The sequence below is a fragment of the Rhinatrema bivittatum genome, chromosome 5 (genome assembly GCF_901001135.1).
Source record: "Rhinatrema bivittatum chromosome 5, aRhiBiv1.1, whole genome shotgun sequence".
In the NCBI taxonomy this organism is placed as follows: Eukaryota; Metazoa; Chordata; class Amphibia; order Gymnophiona; family Rhinatrematidae; genus Rhinatrema; species Rhinatrema bivittatum.
Window position 1 is genome coordinate 320011650 of NC_042619.1, and position 26016 is coordinate 320037665.

General features: G+C 43.9%; 1 protein-coding gene across 7 annotated transcripts in view; it reads right to left on the reverse strand.

Annotated features, from left to right (window-relative positions):
* TBL1X (transducin beta like 1 X-linked) overlaps window positions 1-26016 on the reverse strand; it is a 507113-nt gene that overhangs the window by 145359 nt on the left and 335738 nt on the right. The gene's annotated exons all lie outside the window — the stretch shown is intronic.

Genomic DNA, 26016 nt, shown 5'->3' on the forward strand with positions numbered 1-26016 from the left:
AGAAACACACATATATGAGGGGAGTCAACAGCCTGGTCACAACAAGTTCATTTATTACTTCAACACTACTAACCAAAACAGCCTATGCCCTGCCAAGTTTCACTCTGAGCAACTTCTGTATGTCTTACAATTGTGGTAAAGTGCTGTTTACCTTTTTTTTTTTTTTTCCCTAAATGCAAGTTTTGCTGCAGTGCTCGGAGGATATGCAGCCTCAGAACAAAAAAAAAAGGTGCTTTGTTCCAAGCATATAAATGATAGACAAAATGCAATTTGGAAATAAAACAAGCCACTGCCTCCCCACTGCAGTTCACACTTCCTATCAATCAGTCACAACCAGCAGAAGTCAACAGGACTGAAAGACAGCACTCTCAGACTCAGGGCTGGTACAAACATAACACTGGTAAACAAAGGTTTTGTTTCCTTCAGGCTTTTTGGTGTTCCAAATAGGTTTTTTTGATGCTGATCACAGATATTACTTCGAAATTTGTACATCACATAAGGTTTTTGAGAAACGGCCAATTTTGTGTTACAATAATTGTGAAATTTTAAAACAATCTCACGTACATATATTTTCTTGCTGGGCAGTAGTTTTTATGATTTTTAAAATTCATGTCATTTTTTGATGGCCATAAGCAATGTAACAGAGACTAACCTTTTTTAAAATACATCAAGAAACTCTGCCTGATCATGCCAGAACTTGCTCGGGCAAGCCCCAGCTCAGCTGCAAGATTCCAACTTGTTTCCATGATGACGCAGGCTTATATAAGCAGCAGCAATGAGTAGTCTCCTTTGCAACGTCTGTGTGAATGAGCAAATCGTATCGCTAAAACTGTTGAGTTTAAAGCTTGTGGATTTAATTTCATATACTTTATGAAATGTTGCGCCAATGTCATAATAGCCGTGACACGTTTTGTTACATCTGTGGTGAGTTTACTCTGAAAGTACAGAAAAGAACTATGACTGCACTCATTAAGAAGGCATACGAGTTATACTTCGGGTGCAAAATTGGTGACCAGGACAGAACATGGGCTCCTCATACACGTTGCGCATCTTGCGCCAGTAGTCTGCGAGCTTGGCTGAAAGGTGTGTGACTATCCATGCTTGCCATCCCAATGATATGGAGGGAACAGAAAGATCATATAACTGACTGTTACTTCTGCATGATGAATGTGTCAGGATACTCATCAAAGAACAGGAAGTTTATTGAGTACCCTAACCTTGCATCCGCAATGAGACCAGTGCCGCATAACGACAGTCTTCCTGTTCCAAAACCACCAGAGGTGTGGACACTTGATGACGAGGATGAGGAGGTAGGCGATTATGGCGAGCCATCACAGATGGAAGCTGCGGCTGAATCTGATGTTGTGCCATCAACATCCAGCGATCCTCATTTAATATCTCAGTCAGAGCTGAAGATCTGGTCAGAGATTTGGCTTTATCGAAGAGTCAGGCGGAGCTGCTTGGGTCAAGGCTGCAAGGATGGAATCTTTTGTCATCTAATACGAAAATTTCAGTATTTCGCAGCCGTCATGAAGATTTGACAAAATATTTCAACCAAGTAGACAGTCTAACTTTTTGCTATGACATCAATGGATTGTTTTGTGCTCTCAGATGTGACCACAACTCAACAGAATGGCGACTGTTTATTGATTCAGCAATCTTAAGTTTGAAGGCTGTTTTGCTGCACAACGGCAATATCTACCCATCAATACCTCTCAGACATGCCGTTCATATGAAAGAAACGTATGAGAACATGCAGCCACTGACTGCTGAACCACATTGAGTACTCGAGGTACAACTGGAATTTATGTGGTGATCTCAAGGTAGTTGCAATTCTACTGTGTCTGCAGTTTGGTTACACCAAGTATTCTTGCTTCCTTTGTGAGTGGGACAGTCGAGCAAGAGATTCACATTACATCAGAAAAGTCTGGCAAGAAGTTGGTTCCAGGGCAGAAGAATGTTGCGCACGACCTATTGGTGGATCCAAGTAAGATATTTCTTCCACTTTTGCACATCAAACTTGGGCTGATGAAAAACTTTGTAAAGGCAATGAACAAGCAAAGTAAAGCCTTTGATTATTTGCGGCAAATGTTTCCATGCATAAGTGACGCCAAGATAAAAGAAGGTGTTTTCGTTGGCCCACAAATCCGAGCTGTGATGAAGGACAGCCTGATGGTCTTCTGCAAGGTACAGAACGTGTTGCGTGGACAGCCTTCAAGAATATAACTTTCTAGGCAACTATAAGGCAGCAGACTATGTCGAACAGGTTGAAAATCTGCTTCAGGCATACAAATTGATGAAGTGCAACATTGAAGATAACATTTTCTTCATTCCCACTTGGACTTCCCAGACAACCTTGGCGCTGTGAGTGACGAACATGGTGAAAGGTTTCATCAAGACATTGTCAAAATGGAGAAACAGTATCAGGGCAAGTGGAACCCCTCCATGCTGGGTGACTATTGGTGGACTCTCATCTGCGAAGTGCTGGACAGTGGTTACAAACGAAAATCTGCAGGAAAACATTTTTAGTTTTGTTTTCTGGTGACAACATTGCCATTATAGCTTATGCCGCTACAGACACGTAACAATGATTAATGTATTTCGTACTTTTCTGGCAAACGGTACATGATACAGACATAATAAATGCATATTTGTGTTCAGCTTGTTAAAATCTACTTGTTTCAACGAAGGTTGTAGAGGAAACAAAATGTTCCCAGAAATTTGTTTACCAGTGTAATTGGCACTCTAGGCAAACCTTCGGTCATGCATCCCCCTTCCCCAACTTACCTATTGGAGGCAGCTCCAGCACAAAGCTCCCTCCTACCTATAGCAGTGGCTCTAGCACAGTGCTACCTTGTGCTGACAGGATTTTGCTAGCCCCCAAATTTTGGCACTTCCCTGCCCTGCTCTCCGCACTGCCCACAGAATCAGTTTGAAACAAATAACTACATCCCCAGCAGGGGCTATCAGGAAGTGGCTAATCTTAAGCCATCATTCAGCAGATTTTCTATTAAATTATGTAACTCCATTTTCAATGGTACTATTCTTAAATAAACAATTAATTTAGCTTTATTCTCTGTTTTCAACATTCATTATTCTAGTAAATTTGGATGTCCTGGAACTCTGGTGACTAAAGAATGGATTTAGGAAGCGCTGGGCCAAGGTACCTATCAGTCCACTGGTTCAAGATTATTAGTATAAGAACAGCAAAATGGGGCTGAGAGACACTATTACCTGTGAAGATCCAATTGTAATAAGTTTCATAAAGTCACTTTTGTCATTGGTCATAAAAAAATCTAACATGTCGCAGACTAGTGACTCATAGTGAATTAAAATAGGTGAAAAGTGAAATTCACTAGCAGTGTTTCCCAACCTTTCCAAGTCCAAGGTACACCTATATTAACAAAAATGTTGTGTGGCACACCAACCTCCTCAGAGCAAGCAATGCAGAAAAGAGGAGACCTCATGTGGCCAAAAGAAGAGCTAGAGAAGCAGTGAAAGTCCCACCAGTCTCTCCTCCAAATTTTAAAACCAATAGAGAGGGTGGAGACACACATGATAGACTAGCACACTCCATATATTACTGCAGGAGAGGGGAGAAGTTGGTTGTGTGCAGGCAGCCAGCTACGTTCGTTACTTTGGCTGGTGCATGCAGCCGCCAGAACTCTTCTGATGCTGCTATTCCCAAAACACGTCGCACCCGGTGTTCAGTGCCTGCTGCCCCCATCCCACTCAGCCTGCGGACAGGACAGAGGCTGGAGGTGGAGGGACTCAAATGAGAAGGCTCAGGAGGGTGAAGAAGAGGTGCTGTGAGCGCTGTGTTGGGTGCACAAAGCAGGGCCCAGCTACCCCTTAATTACCATATTCTGGGGTTCATGCTGTAGATGGGAAGAGGAGGCAATGCATGATTACACATTTTCAGAAAGCAGCTCCTACACATTTAAGGACCACCACTAGTGTCTCTTGTTTCGGCGAGGTGCTAAAAGCAGAGTCCGGGTGATGGCCTGGATCTAAGGATCAGGCAGTGGTGGCTTTTCCATGGCACGCCTGATTAGGTCTGAGGGCACACTGGGTGGGAAACTCTGGCACACAATATGTTACGATACTAGGATGCAGTGGCTGTATCAGTCAGATCAAACATAGGGTCTGAGCCAGGAGCTAAGGACGCTATCTGGCTTGTGCTGGTACATACAGTCAGTGGTACTTGATGGCTGAAGGAGCCATTCCCTTCTGTGCTACGCCTTTATCTTCTCCCCTGCAGTACATTACATTTTCACAGATCTGACAACAAACTAAGTGCAATGATGAATAGAAACAGAAAGTAGGTGGTGGGGGAGGCACTGGTTCGCTCGCGCTCTGAATATATATACACACACAAAATAATAAATTATACTGTAATTCTCACTGTGCAAGGAAAAAACTGTATAGTATGAAGTTTGACATTCATTACATTCTAAATTCCTGTAGAGAGTCTGAAATTCTGTGACTGAGCAGTTCTGATATAGAATTTGGAGAAGAGTTTCATCTTTATTTTTTTTCAGTTTGTACAGATCGCATTCAACCAAGACAAAGAATACATGAGGGTAAAATTAAAAACAAAAAAAAAAGAAGAAAGAAAAATCAGTGTCAGCGGGCTCAGAATGCGGACTGCAAGGCCGAGCCATTTGTAGGCATCGTGAGCGACCTGCCTGCCGGTGGCCGCTGTCAGCGTTCTCTGCGCTAGCGGCCGCGTACTCGAGGAACGGCACCATCACTTTAGCCTGCCGAATACAAACCCCATCATACAGAGCTGCCAACTCACTGCAGGCCTGCTGAACAGGCTGCATGAAGGGAGCTGCAATTCTGATTTTCTTAGGGACGTCAGTGTGAAAAATCAGAACTACAAGTCCATGGCCCAGGACTGGATCAGCCTGTCCTGTCCGTTTGGAAAGAGCTGGTGGCTCTACACTGGGGATCGCCACAAAATGGCACCGACCGTCACGCGCCTATTACGCAGCACCGTGGTTTGGGGGGTCAGCTGCAGGGAAAGGTAAAACGGCCCAAAGGCTGAGAGAGCTGGAACTAGAGCCCTATGCTGAAAGAAGGAATCTGAGGGCTAGAAAAACATTTAAACAAAGCATTCTGGTCACCTGTTCAAACCAAAAGGCTCCAAGTTATGTTTGCACAAGCAGATTATGTTAGTAGAAAGAAAAGCAAGAAAATGAAAACAGATCCGCTTACATCCTCTCAATGCTTCTGCTTTTCTTTCTATTTTAGAGTACGATGCCCCCTCAGAAGTTAAACACACGTTCATTTTCCTCCATTTCCGAGGCATCCTCTGCTATCAGCTGCTCTCTGGCCCTGATTTAGAAAGCTTTCCCAGACAGGCCTGCTTTTACCCTGCTGCATACTGGGACTTCGAGAAAAGCAGAGAGAGACATTTGTGCCTGAAAGCGGGGTACGGCCAGAAGCGCCTCGGCCTGTATTAATGAAAAGGATCTTAGCAGGAAGCAGATCCTGGCTGCTGCGGGGAAAGGAAGCTTTAGCCCCTCATTTATAAAATGCTATTTCCTACGCTTTGAGGGCAAAATATAAAAACGGCCACATTTCTGCGAGCACATTCTTACCAGAGCCATCAGGAGGCATTCCCGAGGGGCGTGGGAAACAAAGCGCATGCATTACATTTTCAAACCTACGCACATGGGGGAAAAAAAAAAACCAAAACCCCACAAAAACAAAGGTGCTCAAAGCAAATGCACGTGAGCACTCTTGCTTGGATTCCTGGTGTAAAGCAGAAAACCTCGCTATACACCGCCCACTCTCTTTTCTGGTGTTTGCCACCCACAAGATGGCACACCTGGGTGTGAAGAGCCCTCACTGGTCCTCTGGCCGGCACGGTGCCTCCTTCCAGGCACCACCCTCAGTGCCACTCTGTGGAGGCAGGGGGGTGCCGCAGTAGCAGGTCGTCTTCCCTCCCCACCTCGTGGCCGAGGACGCCTTCTTCGAGGTGTGACCGGCCCTAATGGATGAGGTGTCCGGGCGCTTAGATTTTTTAAAACAAACAAAGAATGTACCTCTTAAAGATGCACAGTGCTACAAAACGGCGCTGTGCATGCGCAGGGGAGCAGACTGGTATCGGCTGCGTGCAGATTAAATCCCTGCTTCAAAGCAGGTTCCTAGACGAGGTGACAAAACATCTCGTCTCAAGATTGTCTAGTAGGGAATGGAAAAAAAAAGTCTAACAGGCAGTAATGTAGGTTTCTGGTAGCTCTATTGATCGTGCAGGAAACTGAATTATTCACAGAATGTGACACTCACCAGTGGATCAATGTTAATCTAATCCATATAACGTAGCACGTGAACTTTTGAGACCATGAAGGTCCCTTCCTCATCTGCGTCATATGTAAGAGAGAGCTGAGAGGTTTCAAAGGCTCAACGCCATCACCATCTTTAGCCCTGACTTATAGTGACAATAAGTAAATAAAAATAAAGCTACAGATGAAAATGGCTTTTCTGAGGACATTTTGTAACAGGCCACATTAGAAAGACTGCAAAAACACACACTGGTTTTCAAAGCCAACGCAGGCAGGTATGTGTGCTTTCAAAATTATTCCAACAAAATCTACTCGCATCCAATTGCACATGCTAAACTGCATGCACACTTTTGAAAATCTCAGCCCAGGTAAATGCACACGCATGCAGGGCGTGTGCACCTACATATACTCACAAATTGGGCAAGAACGTTTGTAACAAACCATTTCCCCAGGTAAAGCACGGTTTTACCCATAGAAATGCCTTTAAAAATTACTTTTTTTGCTTTTATCTAATCCACAGCATGGCCTGCAAGATACGTGGTGAACTCCGCCCTTACACTCCCATAGAATCATTTAATAGCAGCTATGGGGATATGACCTGCTGAGGACAACGCTGAGGACATGCAAAATAAGTGATGGGCAATGGCCGCTATCGCTTTTAGAACATGGATGAAGGAAAAGTATTTGAAAACTTGCTAATGCCATTTTAAAGCTGAAGCCTTAGCGGTTAAGATCCAGCAGGCTTCTGACAGCTGATGCTTGCCATGTCTGGCACCGATTAGCTGGCACTAATCTCCCATGCTCTAATAGCAAATTCATTCTCTTCTCCACCACCTCTCACTTTCACCATCTACTTCTGCACAGTGCAAATCCTGACTCCAGGATACTTTGCAGCCTTTGATAATCTGGTCACGAGGCACACTGACCCACTTACACAGCAAGCGTATTCAATAATGTATCTGGGCCATGAACATAACATGTGCTGTATTTATGAGCAGAGAATATCGTTGCAACAGAAGAAACCCCAATGCCCATGTTAAATTTTAAATACTTGCTGATATTTCTGAATTCATACAAGGGATAGATTGAATAAGGAAATTAAGTGAAGAGATTTGAGTCTGCAGATGAAACAAAGGCGATACCATCATCACTGCCGTCCCCAACAACCTCCTCTCCCCTCCACGACTCACGTGATCGGAAAATATAAACCCACAGCACCAGTGCTCACTACTGAATCACAGGGACGCCTCCCAAAAATCTCAGCCATTCCAAATCTGCCACCATTCCATGCAGATCTCTCTCATACATACTCGTTATGGACAGCCTGAAAACCAGGCCCGATTGTAGCTTTTCAGGAATACACAGAACAAAGGATTTTTTTTTTTAATTTTAGCTCTTTGGTTTACAACACTGTTCACATGTAAGTCATGTCCCCACCCCAAAAGAGTTTACGATCTAAGCAGGTACCTGCAATGGTCCCACTTTCTGAAAATTGTAGGGAGGACTAATCGGAGGCCTCACCCAGAGCTACATTTGCAGTTCCCATTAATAACTGTCACACCACCACAAAGTACGTCACCCCCCCCCGCCAAACTGAACAGTTTCTGACAGGTTTTGACTTTACCAGCTTTCCTGTCGCTGAAGAACTGAAACTAAGCTTATGACTACAACAATGTGGGCTCGAGTTTTCTTTCCTTAACCACTGCCGTCTCACGGCTCACTGATGGCGCATGCTATCAGTAGATTACAAGTCATTAACTACTATTGCTTGAAAAAGAAAAAAAAAATGAGCTTGATTGTCCATCTCCCTTCATAGTAATTGCCACTAAAAACTAGCGTAGCCTCAAGGAGAGTTGCCAACTACTTTCCATTATAATAATTAATATTTTTAATACTGTTATTTTTTAAATAGGTTTAAAAGCTACCTTCTCTTCTTGGTTGTACATATTTAGGTCCTCAGGTTTCATTTCATTCTGGTACGCCCACTCTGGACCAGCTCTACTCTGCCTAGACTCTTTCGGAGGTACAGCCTCAAGTCGTGGGCATAATGCTTCAGGTGAGGTCTCACCAAGGACCTGTCCAGTTACATTATCGCCTCCCCTTGTTTTCTACTGGTGCTACCTCACTATTCACCTTAGCATTCTTTCTGCTCTTGGTACTGCCTCACTGCACCATTTTCCTACCTCGAGGTCATCAGATCTCCCTGCTGATTGGTGCACATAAGCACCGTTGGATTTCTGCACCCCAAATGCATGACTATGCTTTTTTTTTTTTTTTTTAATTTAGCTTTTCATGGTCAATGATTAGAATGGGCATTGATTGATTTGTTGGGCACTGATTTATCCCATTTTCACATTAACTATGTTGATTTCTCTGAATGTAGGAAAACATCTCAGGATGATCTGCAGGTCCATCCTGAAAAAAAAATGTAACTCTAGTACCTGTGCTTTGGATTCTGTTCCAACTCAATTAATTAGTGATGGTAGAGACATCTTAGTGGACCGGCTACTTCAGATTCTAAATACATCTTAAGAAACTAGGTTTTTTTCTTCACCACTAAAAGAGGTTTTAATAAGGCCAATTCTCGAGAAACCAGGGTTTGATCCTGATATGCTAACTGATCTTCATCCTATTTCTAACACCATTGATTTCTAAGACAGCATAAAGAGCTGCAGCTATCCCTATTAGTAAAATATGTGAACAAGTCTTAACAGACCAGTGATGGTGAACTCCAGTGCTCGAGTGCCACAAACATGCCAGGTTTTCAGTCCACAATGAATATGCATGAGATAGATTTGCAAGCAATGGAGGCAGTGCATGCAAATCTTTCTCCATCATATTCAATCTAGATATCCTGATAAACCTGGCCTGTTTGAGGCACTCGAGGACTGGAATTCACCATCACTGTCTTAGACCTTAAGCAGGGCACCGAATCAGTCTTCAATTCATCATGCCGAGGCGTCATTTCCAACTACCTTAATTCTCCTCGACTTGAGTGTGGCCTTTGACACAACTGATCGTTCTTTTAGGGCATTTCGAATTCTTTGGAATTGGTAGCCAGACCTTACACATTGGTTTAGGTCATTTCTGGAAAATTGCCATTAAATAGTGAGCTTGGGATAATTTTGATCTGCTTCATACATTTGGTGTACTACAAGAATCGGTGATTTTGCCACTATTGTTTAAACTTCTGCCTATGACCTTTAACTGACCTGATGAATAAACTAGCCTTCAATTTCTTCTGCTTCTGTTACATGGTTAATACCATCAGGTACATTAATTAAGGCCTTGAGTCTATTCTCCAGTGGCTAACAAACTCTGCTTAAATGCTAATAAGCCTGAGGTATTTTAGGTAAGGAATTTTCAGATCAGAATTTAAAATTTGTCCTTGCCCTGCCAGTGAACTTTAAGGTCTAGTGAATGTGTGAAGAGCCTGTGGGTAACTTTTGACTGCTCTGACTTTTTTCTGTTGCATTCCTCTTAAATTCAGCCTTATTTGAACAGGCCAGATCTTTTTGCAATAGTACAGGTGACAATTCTTTCTCATCTCAACTACTGTAATGGTCTATTAACAATGCCTTCCGGCCAAATGAATCCACCAGCTCCAACTGGTTCAAAATGGTGTTGCTAGACAATTGTTTCAGATATTAGCATCAAGAGAAGATATCATTCCTTCATCGTGCAGCCTACACTGGTTTCCCATCTTTGGGTGCATTCAATTTCAAAATCTCTTGCTGGTTTTTAAAGCCTTGCATGTGTTAGGCCCTTCTTACCCCTCCTTACTCACCCACTAGTCAGCTGAGGGCCTCCTCTTTAAGGTAGCTCATAGGGCCTGTACAAGGCAGTGTCTATGCTCCTGACTTGTGGAATTCTCTTCCTAATGAGAGCAGACCTGCAGGATATGGGGCACTTTAAAGTGACTACGATCTGGCCGTTCAGACAAGCCTATGGCATTTCTTAGGTCTAACATCTGAAGACTAAGCTTATCTCAACTGGTTTGGATGTTTAGTGACAGCAGAATTGGGGGGGGGGGGGAGGAGACGCTTAGTGGGCTGGGGGATTTTGTTAGTATTAATATAGTCATTGGATTAGCTTTGTAATTTATTTTAGCATTATAAATTTCATGGTATATCAATTTTTGTAAATATATATGCTTGTTTTTATTTGATATTTTATGAATATGCACTTAATTTTTATTTTGTACCATGCTATGAAATTATGAGGTCAAAATTCAAAACCATTTAGCTGTGTAACTCTCACCAGTAAGGTCCTTCGTTTTCAGTTAAACCAGTTTTTCACCCATAAATTCCCGGGGTTTTCCCCCAAACGAGACAATTAGTTTAAACTGATTTTCACCCTAATTTTAGGCTGATTAAAGAGCAGCTCCAGACCTGCAGACGCAGTGTCTTAAGGCCTCCAGCAACAGTTGGAAGCGAAAGCACTGGCAGCATTTTCAAGTGCTGCCCCCCCACCAGCAGTAATGCCCCCCCACCAGTGCTGCTGAGGTGGCGTTTCAAGTCCCACCGCCCCCCTCCCTCAGGCAGCCAAGGCGCCTGCTCCATGGTGTTTGCCAATGCAGCATTTGAAGTGGGCCCTGCCCACCAGAAGCTCTTCCGGCAGGCTCCCTGGCCCTGCAGAAAAGCAGTGCTCCCGAGCATGGGAGCCTCAGTAAGCGGCTGCCGAAGGAGAGACGAGAAGCCTGGAGCCACCACTAGTAAGGATGAATGCTGATACTACTGGGGGAGGGAAAGGGACATGCTAGGCAGGGAATGGGGGTAGAGACAGGGATGATGCTCAGAGGGTGAGTGGAAGAATCTGCTTAATATTCTTTGATTGTCCTGGCTTCTGTCCATTTAAATAAACTCTGATGAATCGCAATTTTCCATTGTTTTTCTCCTGCTTTTTTTCTTGTCATAATAAACCCTGATAAATTCCTGGGAAAAATTAGAACAAACAAAAATGAAGCTCCCTACTCACAAGTTATCTGCTTTAATTGCAAGTTTTTGAATATTGAACCACTTATCTGGCTAGATTTTAGCTGAATAAGTCATTATCCAGCTATAATCTAGCTAAATATAAAAAAAGGTGTTATGCAGCTAAGCCGTTTTTTGTTTGCATCCGCTGTATTAAGCGCCTATACAGTAAAATGGGTTGCGCGGGCCTAACGCTTCGCAGGCGCGGCTTGCATTTGCAAGCAATTTAAATAGAGTATCGAGCGGTATGTGAACAGAACTGTGCGTGCGGCAAACGAGAGTGCGCCCGGCACTGCCGCACTCTTTCTAACGCGGCCTTACTGTATCGACCTGTAAGTTAGCTGGAGATCTTTAGGTTTGCCTTGGCACAGGTCTAACATTGTGCAGCCAGTTAGCTTAAGACTTAGCTGGCTATATTCAAAAGAATATAGCGGTTAAAGTGGTGCTGTTAATGTTCAAATCTGTTTATTGATTTTAACAAAATTAACAAAAAACCAACATGAAGTGATTGACTCTGTACATTCCAACTCTAATAGAAAATCCAATATCCAAAGATTTCAACAGTGAATCATCAAAATTACCCCTCTCCAGATCTCCCATCCTCATACAGCAATTTCAAAGAAAGGCAAAAGCACAAGCCTATAAATAGCTGGTAGTAACACAGTATTATGAAAACAGGGCATCTCCTTTTTCCTAAGTATTTATCTCTTTGGCCAGCTTTCAGAGGATTTTTGCATTTTTCATCCCTCCTTAGTGGTAAGGCCATGCATGCCCTCCTGTGGGATGCCCTCTTTCTCCCTACATACTGGTGGGTGAGCACGCTCAGGTTCACAGGGAGGCTCTGCTGGGTTAGGAGCTCTTGAGAGGAGATTCGTGGCGAGTCTCTGCTCACCATTTCAGTGGCGTGAAGAACAGAGAAAGACAGGCACCACTGCAAGGTGGGCTTCACGGTCTGCCAGGAACAGAAGATTTTTGTGAAGAGGAGTTTGGAGGGGTTTTATTTTTTCACCAAAAGCCTATGCAGGAGGGCCAGTCAATCCCTTTCTGGCAGGGCTGCTCTTTGGATGGTGGTTGCCTGCTCACGACCAGTTGTTGTGACTGCTACTGGAGGTTGCCTTCCCCACAATCAAAAGCAGCGGGCCTGGTCTTCTATGCTGTTTTGGAAGATTATTTGAAGACTTGCTTTGGAAGACTCAAGAGGTCTGTGGATAAGGGGTTTTTGGAGATCCGATGCCCTTTAGTCTACGCTAGGGGAACTCAATTCTCCCACCCTTTACAGGGAAGATTTTTTTCTGCATGGACACTGATTCATGCAGTTCTTACACCATGGATAAAGAGACTGTGGCTATTATAATTTGTGTTGCTTGTTATGATTTTGGCCATCCTGTTTGGATGGTTTTTTTTTAAATCTTCAGTAAATTTGGAGTTGACCACCACAGCGGACTCCTTTGCTATGTGTTTTTGGGGCTTGTTACATCCAGAGGACTCCCTCTACCATTGAATACAAACTGATCAGTGGCCGTGAACTGTACTGAGAGCAGCTGATTGGGACACAGATCCCCACCAGAGCACTAAGGGACCTGGAGGTATCTGCCTCTTCCCCGCCATCGAGGGCGGCAGTTTGATGAGTTTGAGCAAGTAACAGATCCGCAAGATAAACTGTGGCCCTGGGACTTTGCTGTAGCCCTAAATTAGGTGGTCCCAAAACCAAGAGGGGGTTACAGTTTAAAAAAAAAACCTAAAACAGGCAGAGACGAAATTCAATCAAGCAAGATCAGACAGTGTTTGGCTTCCTGCTCTAGAAAAGAATCTAAGTATGGAAACCAGATTTGGAGAAAATTCACTTTACATTTAAGAGTAATTTTTCCATGTTAGCTAGATCAAACAATATCTTTCTCCAGCGTGTAAAACTATAAAAATGGGTAGCTCTCCAGAAAAAAAAAAAAGGATAGTTTTTCAACCTAATAAAAATCCTTTTCTAAGCCATGACTTTTGATATTTTTTGCAGGAAGGAAGAATAGAGAAATCTTCAAACAGAATCACAAGGAAGAGAAATACCCACAATATCAGCCAGGTAAAGCTGAATTTTGCACCAAAATCTTTGAGCTACGGTACAAGACCAAAACATGGCCCAGGGGCACTGGAGCACTTTAAATCATGTACTGTTTAAGGCAATATTTGCTAAAAAGGCTCTATGCTGTGAAATACAGTAACGAGTAAGAAATTTGTGCTGAGTTTCACATAAAAGGATATTGGGAGACACTGTGTTAATAGTAGAAAAACAACGTGAAAATTGTTTTGTTGAAGTAAGATTAACATCATACTGCCAAGATTGTAATAAAGACTGATAATCAAATAAAGCGTCCATTTTTATATAAATTTATGTAAAGCTGACAAAGTGGGATGGACCAGGTCAGAAACAATAAATATTTCTGTCACCTTAGACCAATCTGGTGCACATAGAGAGGCCCGGCCCAAAGACTGAACATAATGCCTGGCTGCTAAAAAGCCAAAAAAATCAGTATATGCATCTACATCTTGCAATGACTGCAATGCTACGACGTAACCCAAAGGGTAAGGTAAAACTGGAAAACTACTAGCCCGATCCAAAAAAAAAACAAACCACCTTTTGAGACATACCTGGAAGGAAATACACAGTACTCAGAGGGCCAGTACTCCCACCCCCTACCCAACATTTCATTACTGAGCATCCCGCTTCCCCCAAACCCTTCAGTCCCTTCCTTCCCCGCTTTGGAAATCTTTACTCTCCTAGCCACTTCCAGCCACTGCTTTGGCAGCAGGGACTTACCAGCTCCGCTGGCCATCACTGGGACCAGCTGACAGCTAATGGATGCTGCACCAGTTTCTAATCATCATTTCTATAGCGCTTTTACCTTTCATGGAAACAGATATTTCTAATGCACTGCATTGTATACAAGAGAAAAAGGAGTATGATTTCTGCCTTCATTTTTTCTGTTACTCATTTCAGCCATTAGTATTACAGCTGCAAACACTCCTTCTATTCACCCCACTCTTTTCTAATCTAATCAGAAAAAGGGTTAGTTGTTTCAATAAAGCCTCTATGGCACTTTCCTCATAAGAAACTTAATTAGTTCAACAGTATTGTCTTCTCTCTCATGACCTAATTTCAGGAAGACTAGAGACTGCTCCAATTGGAATTATTTTGGGGGAGAGAGAAAAAAATAAAAAAGTGTGTTTTGTTTTTATTTCAAGCATAAATCAAACTTTTTTTTTTTTTTTTTTGCAATCACAAACTAAAAACATCTGCTGAACTGCAGCATTAGGGCGTATAACTGGGAATCTAACCCCTGTTACTGAAAATCAAGGAGGGCAGCCCCTAGAGAGATTGCGAACCACCTTAACTAAATGATCCCTAAACAGCGACCTTAGACTTGGCAGGTCCAATGGAATAAATGCAAAAACTGGACAATAGGCTAGAGGTGCAACACAATGGCAATCACTGAATGCCTCTCTCCCACCCCAAAAAAGAAAAAAAACAAAACAAAAAAACACACACTTCTGGCAAGAGATAGGTAGGCCTGAAAAGAAAGCTGCATCTACTGGTCGCTGTGTTAGGCTGCTTGAACATCTAAACGTTTAAGGGCCAAACAAGCTGAAGGCGCTATCTTTTTAGTGGGCTAGCTCAATGCCTCTGCTGCTAGCATTTGACAGCTGCACTCCCTTCTTCAGCGCAGTTGCAGCGGATTTAAATAGTGCGGAGTCAGCTCAGCATTAGGGATCAGCTCAGTAAAAGAAACTGTGTGTATGTTTGAGGTGGGGATAGGGGGGGAAGGTTGACAGAGGTGAGGGACCGCTTGGTACCATAAAGTTTTCCCGTTACTCCTTTCACCCCCTCCCCCCTCTCCCCAATCCCATTACGGAGCGCATGCAGACCACCTCATGCCGAGCCGACTCGGTTGCACTGCTTGCTGATCCTTATTTCTACAAAAACAGGAAAGGCAAGGTACATGCAGTATTGCTTAAAAACGATGCAATGTGTGCGTGTATACGCACAGGCATCGTATGCCTTTGATTTTATATTGTAAACCGCACAGAACAGAGAGAGGTCTGGTGACGGAGCGGGTAAGAATTTACTGTAAATAAATGAAATTTCTGAAGCCTTCTTTTCTTTGGGAAAGTAGGTTAAAAATGAAACTCTATTTTGGTTTTACAGTGGGCTCCATCCGAGACTCTTGCCATCACCAGAGGCCGGGAAAGCGGTCCCGTCCCCCCCTTCAGGGGCTGGGGTCCCACCCACTTTTTCTCCCCCATTCCAACTGTACTTATAATCCACTCTTTTTTAAAAAAGGAACTCAAAGTGGCTCCATATATATACCCCCAGCACATCTCCCCGCCCCCTCCATCTCCCCACCCACGGTTCCCCCCTCTCTTTCCTCCCCATCTCCCGCCCGGCATTTATCCCCCACCTCTAAGTCCCTTCCCCTGTCCCCACTCACTTGGCGAGGGCAGACGGATGCAGCACCTCAGCACCAGGGCCGCAACAGTAAAGGAGAGAAATTCAGCACAGGGCCTCCAAGCCCAAGCCCGCTCCCGGATCCTGCCATGGCCCCTTCCCTTTCCTCAGCAAGAGCTTCCTGTTGCCTAGGAAACCCATGCAAGGGGCGGGGTGCAGCAGGGCCTGTCACCAGGCTTGGGGTCAGAGGCCCTACACTAACCTGCTACTTGTCTCCCTCCTCCCAGCATTTCTTTTTTTTGGATTGGGGGGGTGCACTATCCACCATGGCTGTGGGGTCGGAGGCCAGGCCTGGGCAAGACGACATCCGGGGGCCTGTTGGTGCCATTGTGTTCTTCCTTTTCTGGGCTACAGACGTCTGAAGGAGGGCACTGAATCAGGCAGAAAGGAAAAGATTGTCCCCATGCACATTTTTCCTGCTGATTTTACCTTTTCATAATTCATTTAATATTTTATTATTATTTTTGCCATAAACCCTGAAGTCGGGCCTGCGATGATTAAAAAAAAAAAAAAGGTAAGATCAGCCTATTGTAAGTCCGGCAGGAAGGAAGCCAGCCCTTCCCCTTTCTGCTGAAAGGCAGTGGGGGCAAACTAAGGCACCACAGGCCTCACCACACGGGGGTCACCACTGACTGAAAGGCAGTCCTGGGGCTGGTTTTGCACACCTCTGACCTACACCTTGTTTGTCGACCCTTATTTCTACAGAAAGGCAGACAGATGTAGTAATATTTTAAAATGCAAGCAGTATTATGCCTGCAGTGACAGCACTGGATAAGTCTAGAAGAACTGTAGAAATAATTAGCGACAGTAAGTACAATCAGGGCCGTGCTCTGCCAGCACTCATAACGAGTACAAGCAAAGTAGAAAAACTGCAAAAACTGCCAAAGTAGAGACCTGTGGAAGAAATGTAAAACATACACAGGAGTTATGATGACATAATATAAAGTGAATTCCATTAAAAAAAAGAAAAAAATGTGACAGAACAAGACACATTTGAGCAAGAGATAAATAAGAGAGACCTAGGAATAAAGTGCAAAGAACTGCAGTCAAGAGAGAGAGAAGGTAATATTTTGAACAATCGTGGTAGTTACTTCAGCGCTGAAAGACAATGGCTTTCTGTCATGTGAAGGCCGAGGACGCAATCTCTTGGACAATCAGTTCTTCATTCAGTTAACATTTCTGTTTTTAAGCAGTACTACTACCTACAAATCAGTCTCTTTTCAGTTCAAGAAAAAGCTCACACCTGCTTCATTCAGGATTACAGCTCATACTGGAGACACAAATAGAACCTAAATAGGAGTAAAGTGAACAAGAAGTGGTATGAAAGTTCTACAACTTCTGAAGGAAAAATCACGCACAAAATGGAAAATAGGGAAGAAATGATTAGGCAGTACCACGGAGGGAAGGACCTGGGGACTGTAACACAAGTCAGGGAATCAGAACTATCAGTGGAAAAGCTAACAGCACTGGGCTGTATTAATTAGCAAGGGGACCACATGTAGCGGAGGCAATTCTCCCACGCTTCTTAGTATTGTTCAGGCCTTTGTTGGAGCACTGTATCCAGTACTGGGCCCACATCTCAATCAGGACACGGAGAATATCTAGAGAAGAACAACCAAAATGAGAAAAAATCAAGATAATACTGCCTGTAGGGAAAGGCAGGTTTATTGGGCTTGAGAGGTGGTCTAATTGTTTAAATACAATATAGAAGGGAATTTTTGCACTGCTGCAAAGACCACAGGTACTGCTTACCCGCATTCTTTCCACCAGTTTTCAAACGGAAAGTTACGCATGTAATTCTACTTAGAAAATTTTCCCAGGAAAAAAACAATTGCCTGCAGCGTTTTGCACCTCCTTTTTCCGTGGATACTTTTTCTATCCAAAACCACATGCGTAGTTTTGAAAATCCAAAATAATGTATGCAGTTATCTCCCTCCCCTTCCAAATTAACCCCTTCCCTAGAACGCCCCCACTACAAGGCAGGCAAAAGCACACGTTTAATAGAAATGTGCCTGTAATTGTACCAGCATGCTGGGTAGTCAATTCTTTGACTGGCAATTCATCTGGGTAAAACTATTTTAACCTGTGGAAACCCCTTTGAGAAGAGCCCTCAGAGGAAACATTATAAAGAGAATTGTGACTGGTTCTCAGAACAGAGCGAGAGACGATGGGCTACACTGGCAGCAGGAGAGATTTTGGTTAGATAGTAAAAGTAAAGTGCTGGGGACCAGTTCTTAGGGTGGTGATGGGCTCATCAGCAGTGGAAGCTTTGAACAGCAGGATCAGATGCACATCTCTCTGGGATGGTTCCTGACTGCAGACAAGGGGAGGTGGACAAGTGACCTCCATGGACCCCCAAGAACTTTTTAAATTTTACTATTCTCACGTTACAGTGTGAAATCTACGGGATATGCTTTTTTCCTAACGGGCCGATTCAGTAAAAACGCGGGAGAGCGGACGAACACCCGCTCTCTCGGCGCGCGCACAGGCCACTCGCCAGTGCGCACGATTCAGTATGTAAATTAGGTGGTGCGGTAGAAACGGGCAAAAGGAGGCGCTAGGGACACTAGCGCGTCTCTAGCACCTCCTTTTGACCCGGAGCAGCGGCTGTCAGCAGGTTTGACAGCCGACGCTCAATGTTGCCGGCGTCTGTTCTCAAGCCCGCTGACTGCCACAGGCTTGGAAACCGGACGCCTGCAAAATTGAGCGTCCGGTTTTCGGCCCGACAGCTGCCGGCCCAATTTAAATTTTTTTTCTTTTTTACTTTTTTACACCCTTCGGGACCTCCGACTTAATATCGCTATGATGAGGGCACTATTAGGTGCCGCGGGTTGGACGTGCGTTTTCCTCCCCTTACTGAATAAGGGGTAAGGGAAAACGCGCATCCAAGAGCAGGCTAACAGTGTGCTCCGTCGGAGCGCACTGCACTGTATCAGCCTTAAAGCAAGGAGACCACCTTCAACTGTGTCAACACAGAAGTAGCATGACTGGTGGGAGAATTGCCCTGCAATCTTAAGAAGGCCATAATCAATCACTGGCCGGATAGCAAAGCTATCTGCATATGCTTGGAGGAATATTCAGTGGTGCCACTGAATCACTGAATACAAACCTGTCTTAAAGATAGCCAAATTCATTTATCCGGCTAACTTTAGGACAGCTCTACGGCATGACCATAGTTAGCCAGATATGTTATTTGGCTAACTCTGAATATCAGAGAATATCTGAATATCAGAGTTAGCCCGATAACTTGCCTGGCTAATCTAATTCCTACCAGAAATGCCCCTGGAATACCCCTAAGTTATCTGTCCACATTTTAGTCGGATAACGAGATATCCAGCTAACGTTTATCCACATAAGTGATTTATTCAAGCTAATTTCCTCTGAACATGGGCATAAGATCATGTGCTCAGTTTATCAAACAGTAGAAAGGCAAAATTGACTCCAATCTGTGTTTAACAAAAAAAAAAAAAAAGTAGCATAACTGGCATTTTTAAGCACTTGGATATATAGGGGGTCATTTTTTAACAACCTACATAAGGTTAGCTGGCAAATACACATGTAACAGTAGGACAATGTTCAAAGGGAAGGCATGCACATACTTTCCCTTTGAACAGTATCCCACTGACTCCACTCACACACAATTCCACCTGCTAAAATGTTCACACAAATCTACTGAGAAAATTGTCAAGTGTGCTTCTGAAAATCCAAAAGCATGCATGTAAGCACAAATCCCCTCCTCGACTGCAGCCCCGGGAATGCCCCTACCCAGTCCAAGTAAACTTGCCACATGGCATGCGGAAGTTTATCGTGTACTGAAGGGGGAAATTTTGTAAAATATGGCGTGGGCCATCCATTGCTCCTATCATGTGACAGGGGCCAGCCAATGGCACCAATAGTCCCTGTCACATGGTAAGGGCAAAGGGCCAACGGTGCCATTTTGATTAGTGGCAGCCGACGGCCTGAGAGGGGGAGATCGCTCCCGGGACCCCCGCTGGACCACCAGGGACTTTAGGCAAATTTGGGGGGGGGTTCGGGTGGGTAGGAGATTGTAAATTAAATCTGAAGGGTTGGGATGGGTTTGTGGTTTTGTTTTTTTTTTAATGTGCCCTTTCTTCCCCCCTGGAAAAAGATAAGAAAACCATACAAAATTTTGTGGGGTTTTCCTATCATTTTCGGGGACCGCCGAGCCGCGACGAAATAGGAAATATAGACTATATTTCCTATTTTGCCGCAAACGAATGCACATCCTTAATATATATTTTAATTATTTAGCTAAACATCATTTTGCTCAAGGCATTCATTTTCCATCTTCTGGACTATAAAATACTTTCAGGGGGAAAAAAAAAAAAGAAGATGAACAAGCAAAAAGTTCCCAAGGACGAAAGTTTTTGCTCTTGTACCTTGTTTGTACCGTGTGACTTCAGGCAGGTCACCAAGTTCCTGTCCCTCCAGGGCTCATTCATCTATAATTATTTATGTGCTGCTTTTCTAACCAGAGCGACTCGCACCATTACATAGCAATTATAAATATAATCCTGTCCCCCCCAGTCTTCTCACTTCTTGCTATACAAGCTCATTTCCAAAATCCTTAAGTGCCTAACACTCGCGAGTTAAGTGCCTTGACTTTTGAATTGAAACATTTTACTGGGCTCAGCACCTAAACGTAGGCATCTTAAAAGGAGACGTGGTCGGAGAAATGGGCACATCTGTTTCAGGCATTTGACTTTATCAGGCTTTGCTGGTTCCCATTTTGTAATGCTCTTGTTCTTCTGCTTGTAAACCACTCCCAATCTTTTTGAGAAGAGCAGGGGAGTAATTTAAAACAGAAATAGAAATGTTTTATAAACAAAAATGTCCAGGTGTTAAGGAGGCACGGTGTGCACGTGCGGCAATACGTCCTCACACCTATGAGGGACAACACAGGGAGGGAGTGGCAGAGGGATTCTAGGACATCCATGCACCTTGTAGGCTGAAGAAAAACAACAACAAATGGTCACACAAAACAGAACTGCGGTATATTAATTGCTAGTACGCAACTTCCGGTTCTCTTTACCAGAAAGAAAACATCCACAACAAAGTTCCATCTGTGATGCACTCGGCTGCAAGACAACTGTCCTGAGATGTTCTCAGATGTTCCCTGACTGTCACACTAACAGAATGAGCAACGTTACTCCTGGAGGGGACTCGAACTGCGACGTCTGCTGCTGAATCTTCTCTTTCTTCATCATGAGGTGAAAAGCAAAAGCATTTCTGAATCAGTACAATTCCCCTCAATGTATGCAAACAGAAACATAGAACATGATGGCAGACGGAAACCATTCTGTCCATCCACATCTCCTAGTCAGCTTTATAGTCCCTTCCTCTCCTCAGTGCTTGTCCCAAGCTTTTTTGCCTTCATCTCCACTGCCTTTACAGGGAGGCTGATCCACGTGCCCATCACCCTTTCTGCAAAGAAATATTTCCTTAGATTACTCTGCAGTCCACCCTTTCACTCTCATTCCATGACTTCTCATTCCAGAGCCTCCTTTTCTGTTGAAAAATAGACTTGCCTCTTTTTATACTTGGGTTTTTTATTTTTAAATATATCTTATCTCTCTCCTTTCCTTCCTTTTACTCAGTACATACATGTTTACATCTTTTAAGTCTGTCCCCATGTGCTTTATGAAGAAGACCCGTTGAGCATTTTAGTAGCTGACCTCTGGTTCAGTTTATATCCTTTTAAAAATGGGGTCTGTGTTATTCTCCCCGGATGGACACAGAATGTGAAAGGATCCTGGTGCCTGTTTGGGAGCGCAGCACCAGTCTCTCAATAGGATTCAATGGAAATTGTAGGGAACCCAGGCCAAGAGGCCTGAACTGGACAGGAATCCAAGCAACACAGGTCTCCCCCTCTATGAACCCTTTCCGTCCACTCTCCCAACCTTATTCCCCAGAGCACAGTCAATCAACCAATTTTTATTTTTTGGGATTAACCGCAGTCAGAGATCACAAAAGAACTCAAATACACTGATTAACCACTTAAAAGCTTCCACAGCAAGACTAGGTCATCAATTATTTTGAGATAGGAAAAAAAAACCTTACTGCTCCATACTTTAAGATTACAAAAGGTATAGGCTACTCTTCTCTCTGCTGCTCCCTGACTTCCTCCCACTAACCACCATGGTAATAGTTGCTTTGATTAGTTTCTAGAATACCATATTCACTTCACAGCAGCCAATTTCTCTTACCCACTGTAAGGATATTCAAACTCTCTTTGAGGACTTGACAGAGATACTTGGATCCCTACACCTCAAGCCTCTTTGGATCTCCTCACTTCAAGGACCTCGACAATGGTGGGACCCAAGACCTTCCTCCAGCCAACCCATGTCAGGTCGACTGACATGGGTTGGCTGGCCTAAGGCATGAAACACCTTCATGCCTTAGGCCTTTCCCATTGAGGGAGAATTCCCACATGGAGCCCTCTCCCTTTGGAGAGACACTCAGGGCACACCAGCCTCCTGTTAGCTCCCTCCAATACTCTTCCTGCCAAACTCTGCATCCAGGATTATATAGTCCCCATTACAATTCTCCCTAGAGGATGTCCTCTTAACCCTTTAAAGTAGACACACCACTTAGCATTCAACTACCAGTCCTCCAAAGACTCTTAATTACACATGCATGGTGTAATTACTATACACAGTGCCATCTAGTGGTGGTTCACTGCTAATCACGCCACCAGAAATTTTCTACCACACAAATGTCAAAACAGTTACAAATCCCCAAGTAAATGTCAAGTGAACTCCACCACTCAAAATCTTTTCTAGTGGCTCCTCTGTGAAGAAAAGGGCTCCATTTTGGGAGACCCATCACATCCAGAACTGTACTTATTTATTTTATTTATTTAAAAACTTTTCTATACTGTCGCTAAGTTATGTACCATCGCAACGGTTTACAAATAGGCACAAAGTAAGGTATGTATAGGTAGGTTATCGTACAATCTAACAAGTGCCAATTGAGTACGGTACAAATTCATTAATAAAATCATTGATTGAGTAGTGATGGTTTAGTCCAGGTGTGTTATTTTTATTTTGGTCTACTTCATAACTGTATTATCATGCATTTTTAATAATGTAATGTTATTTATTCTCACCTGCGCTTTTCAGTATTTGCGTTCTCTCTCTCCCCCTGTTCCTTTAGGAAAGGCTTGCTTAAAGAGCCATGTCTTTAAGGTTTTCTTAAAAGATTTGATATCACTCTGTAATCTAATTTCAGTGGGTACTCCAAATGAGGTATCACCAGAGATTATACAGAGACAATATCACCTCCTGAATTACATAGTCTGGGTAAAACAAATAAGCATGTGTGTAGCTTGCTTGTTACGGCGGTTACTACCCCGAATCAAGCCTGATACTTCACTTGGAATACATATCCAGAGCAGCTCACTGCTTCAACGGCAGGGGGAATGAAGAAAAGGGGATTTATATTCAAACAACCAACAAGGACTGAACTGCACAGGCTGGGTAAACAAGCGTGGGAGTATCTTGCTTATTGCGGTGGTTACTACCCCAAACCAATTAGCTAGATACTTCACTTAGATGCAGCTCCAGCACTGCTATCTACATCGATGGCGGGGGTGGAAGGGAAATAGAACCAAAAAAAAGGAACAAGAGTAACAGATAAGTATGAAAAAAATAAGTGTGAAAGCTTGCTGGGCAGACTGGATGGACCATTTGGTCTTCTTCTGCCGTCATTTCTATGTTTCTATATTTCTTGCTAGTTATTCATTTCCCTATGCACCCAAGCAGCCTTCTGGCTTTAGCCATTACCTTATCTTTCTGTTAAGCCACCTAAAGATAATCAGATACGATCAATCCCATATCCAGATTTTGTTTTATGCACAGAACTTCTTCATTCCTTATCCTGTAGTGCTCCCTTTTTTTTTTATCCTCTCAAATGCATGTCCCTGCATTTTTTTTTTTTTAGTAGTAAATCTTAGCTACCGGACTCTAGACCATTTCTCAATCTTCACTAGACTTCCTCCTGTGTTCCACACTTTTCAGAGCATCTACCCTGTTACGGATTTTGATATCGTCCACAAAAAGGCAAACTTTTCCCAAGAGCCCTTCCGCAATATTGCTAATGAAAATATCGAATAGGACTGGACAGAGGACTGATCCCTGCAGCACATCACTGGTAACTCCCCTTTCCTCGGCATGAACCGCATTTACCATTGTCCTTTGTGGTCTCCCAATGAAACAGGTTTCAAGCTCAGCCACGTCAGGGCCCATGCCTAGAGTGCTCAGTTTTACATCAAGGCAAAAATTAAGAGTACAACAAAAAATAAGCAGAGGTACTGCAAACAAAGCAACACAAACTGGTTAAATCAGTACAAGTTATAGTCAAATGTTTGCTAATTTACCCCTTCACGTGACTGTTACCATGTCACCATATATTCTTCTGTGTAAACAGCAAATAAAAGCAAATGTTTTTTTTAAAATACCGTTAAATGTAAAATCAAAACATTGTCTAACACTGGCACAACTGCTATTGCGCTACATAGAGAAATGAATACAGAAATCAGATAATTAGGAGAGGGTAAGGAACCAAAGGCAAAAGACAAGGACACAAGGAACTTCCAGTAAAAGTGGTAGAAGCCAAAACTATGGCAGAATTCAAGCAAGTGTAGGTGGCTGAGAATGACCATGACGGCATGGTAGTCAAGTACAAATGGGCGAACCAAGTAGTACTTATCTGTCAACATCTTCTATACATGTTGTAACTGTTCGATATAATACATAAAAATAATGGAGAGGTGGCTGTGGCATATTCAACTACACTACTTCTTTAATCTAGTATGTTGAAGCATGGGAGGCTGACAACACAAATTATTTCATACTTCCTCTTCACTTCTCTGCCATGTATGCGAATCTGATAGTATTGACAGTATCCAAAAGTGAATACTTTTTTACTATATTGGTAAATCTCTCCAGGGCAGGTATACTGCAGTCTACAACAAACATGACCATAGTAATGTGTGCTTTGGTCAATAAGTCTTCAATCATCTCCAAAGGATAGCGTGCACAGCTGAAGTGCTGTAAATGGGGAACCTAAATCTGCTAGATGTGGATTGGAAAGTGCTAGCTGTTGAAATCAGACTCATGGCAAGATGACACTGGACCTGGTAATGACAAATGAAGACAGCATCACTGGAGTTATGGTAGGGGACAGCTTGCGGTCCAGTGATCACCAAACAATGCGCATGCTGGATCAGAACCAAACTATACTAGAACAAGGGTCCTAGACTTTGAAAGCTCTGAATTTAAGAAAATGTTTATATTAAGGAGTAGGGGATACAGAGCAGCCATGAACAGTAATAAAAAAGAGAAATGAAATGGCAAGAAATCACTTGCAGGCCGATACAGTAAGGTGTGGTAGAAAGAGGTGCGTTAATGCCGGGCGCACCCGCGTTTGCCGCACGCACAGTCTGGATCACATACTGCTCGATACTCTATTTAAATGGCAGGCAAATGCAAGCCGCGTCCAACGTGCGTCCAACGCGCGTCCATGAAGCGCAATCCATTTTACTGTATAGGCGCTATACAGCGCCTATACGGTGTCCTGGGTGCGCTGGTACCTGTCATTTCAAATGTCAGGTACCAGGAAGTGGATCCCAATTTTAAGCAAAAGAAAATCTAAAAACCTAAAATCCAACGCACCGGGAAAGCCACTCTTCAGATCGCGACTAATCCCATCCCCCAGCCCCCGCTCACCTGCCCTGGCCGCGTCCATGGGTGACTATCTCCGGGGCAGCCCCAGTCCTCTCTCCCATCCTCCCGGGGGCAGCCGGCAGCTAGAGCAAGAGCAGCCCGGGGCGGATCGTGAGGCGGCTTCCAGCAGCCCTCGCCGGCGATGGTGAATGGGCGCACGCCGTGACCTCTGACGTCCAGCCGGGTGCTCAGGCCACGGCGTGCGTTCATGTACCCTCGCCGGCGGGGGCTGCTGGAAGCCGCCTCGCAATCCGCCCCGGGCTGCTCTCGCCGCCTGCCCCCGGGAGGATGGGAGAGAGGACTGGGGCTGCCCCGGAGATCGGCACCCATGGACGCGGCCAGGGCGGGTGAGCTGGGGCTGGGGGATGGGATTAGTCGCGATCTGAAGTGGCTTTCCCGGCGCATTGGATTTTAGGTTGGGCAGGCAAGAGTTTAGGTTATGCTTGGAAACATCAGGTCCTTCCTTCCTGCTCCGGAGCTGTCAGCATGCCCGCACGGGAGACCGGCAC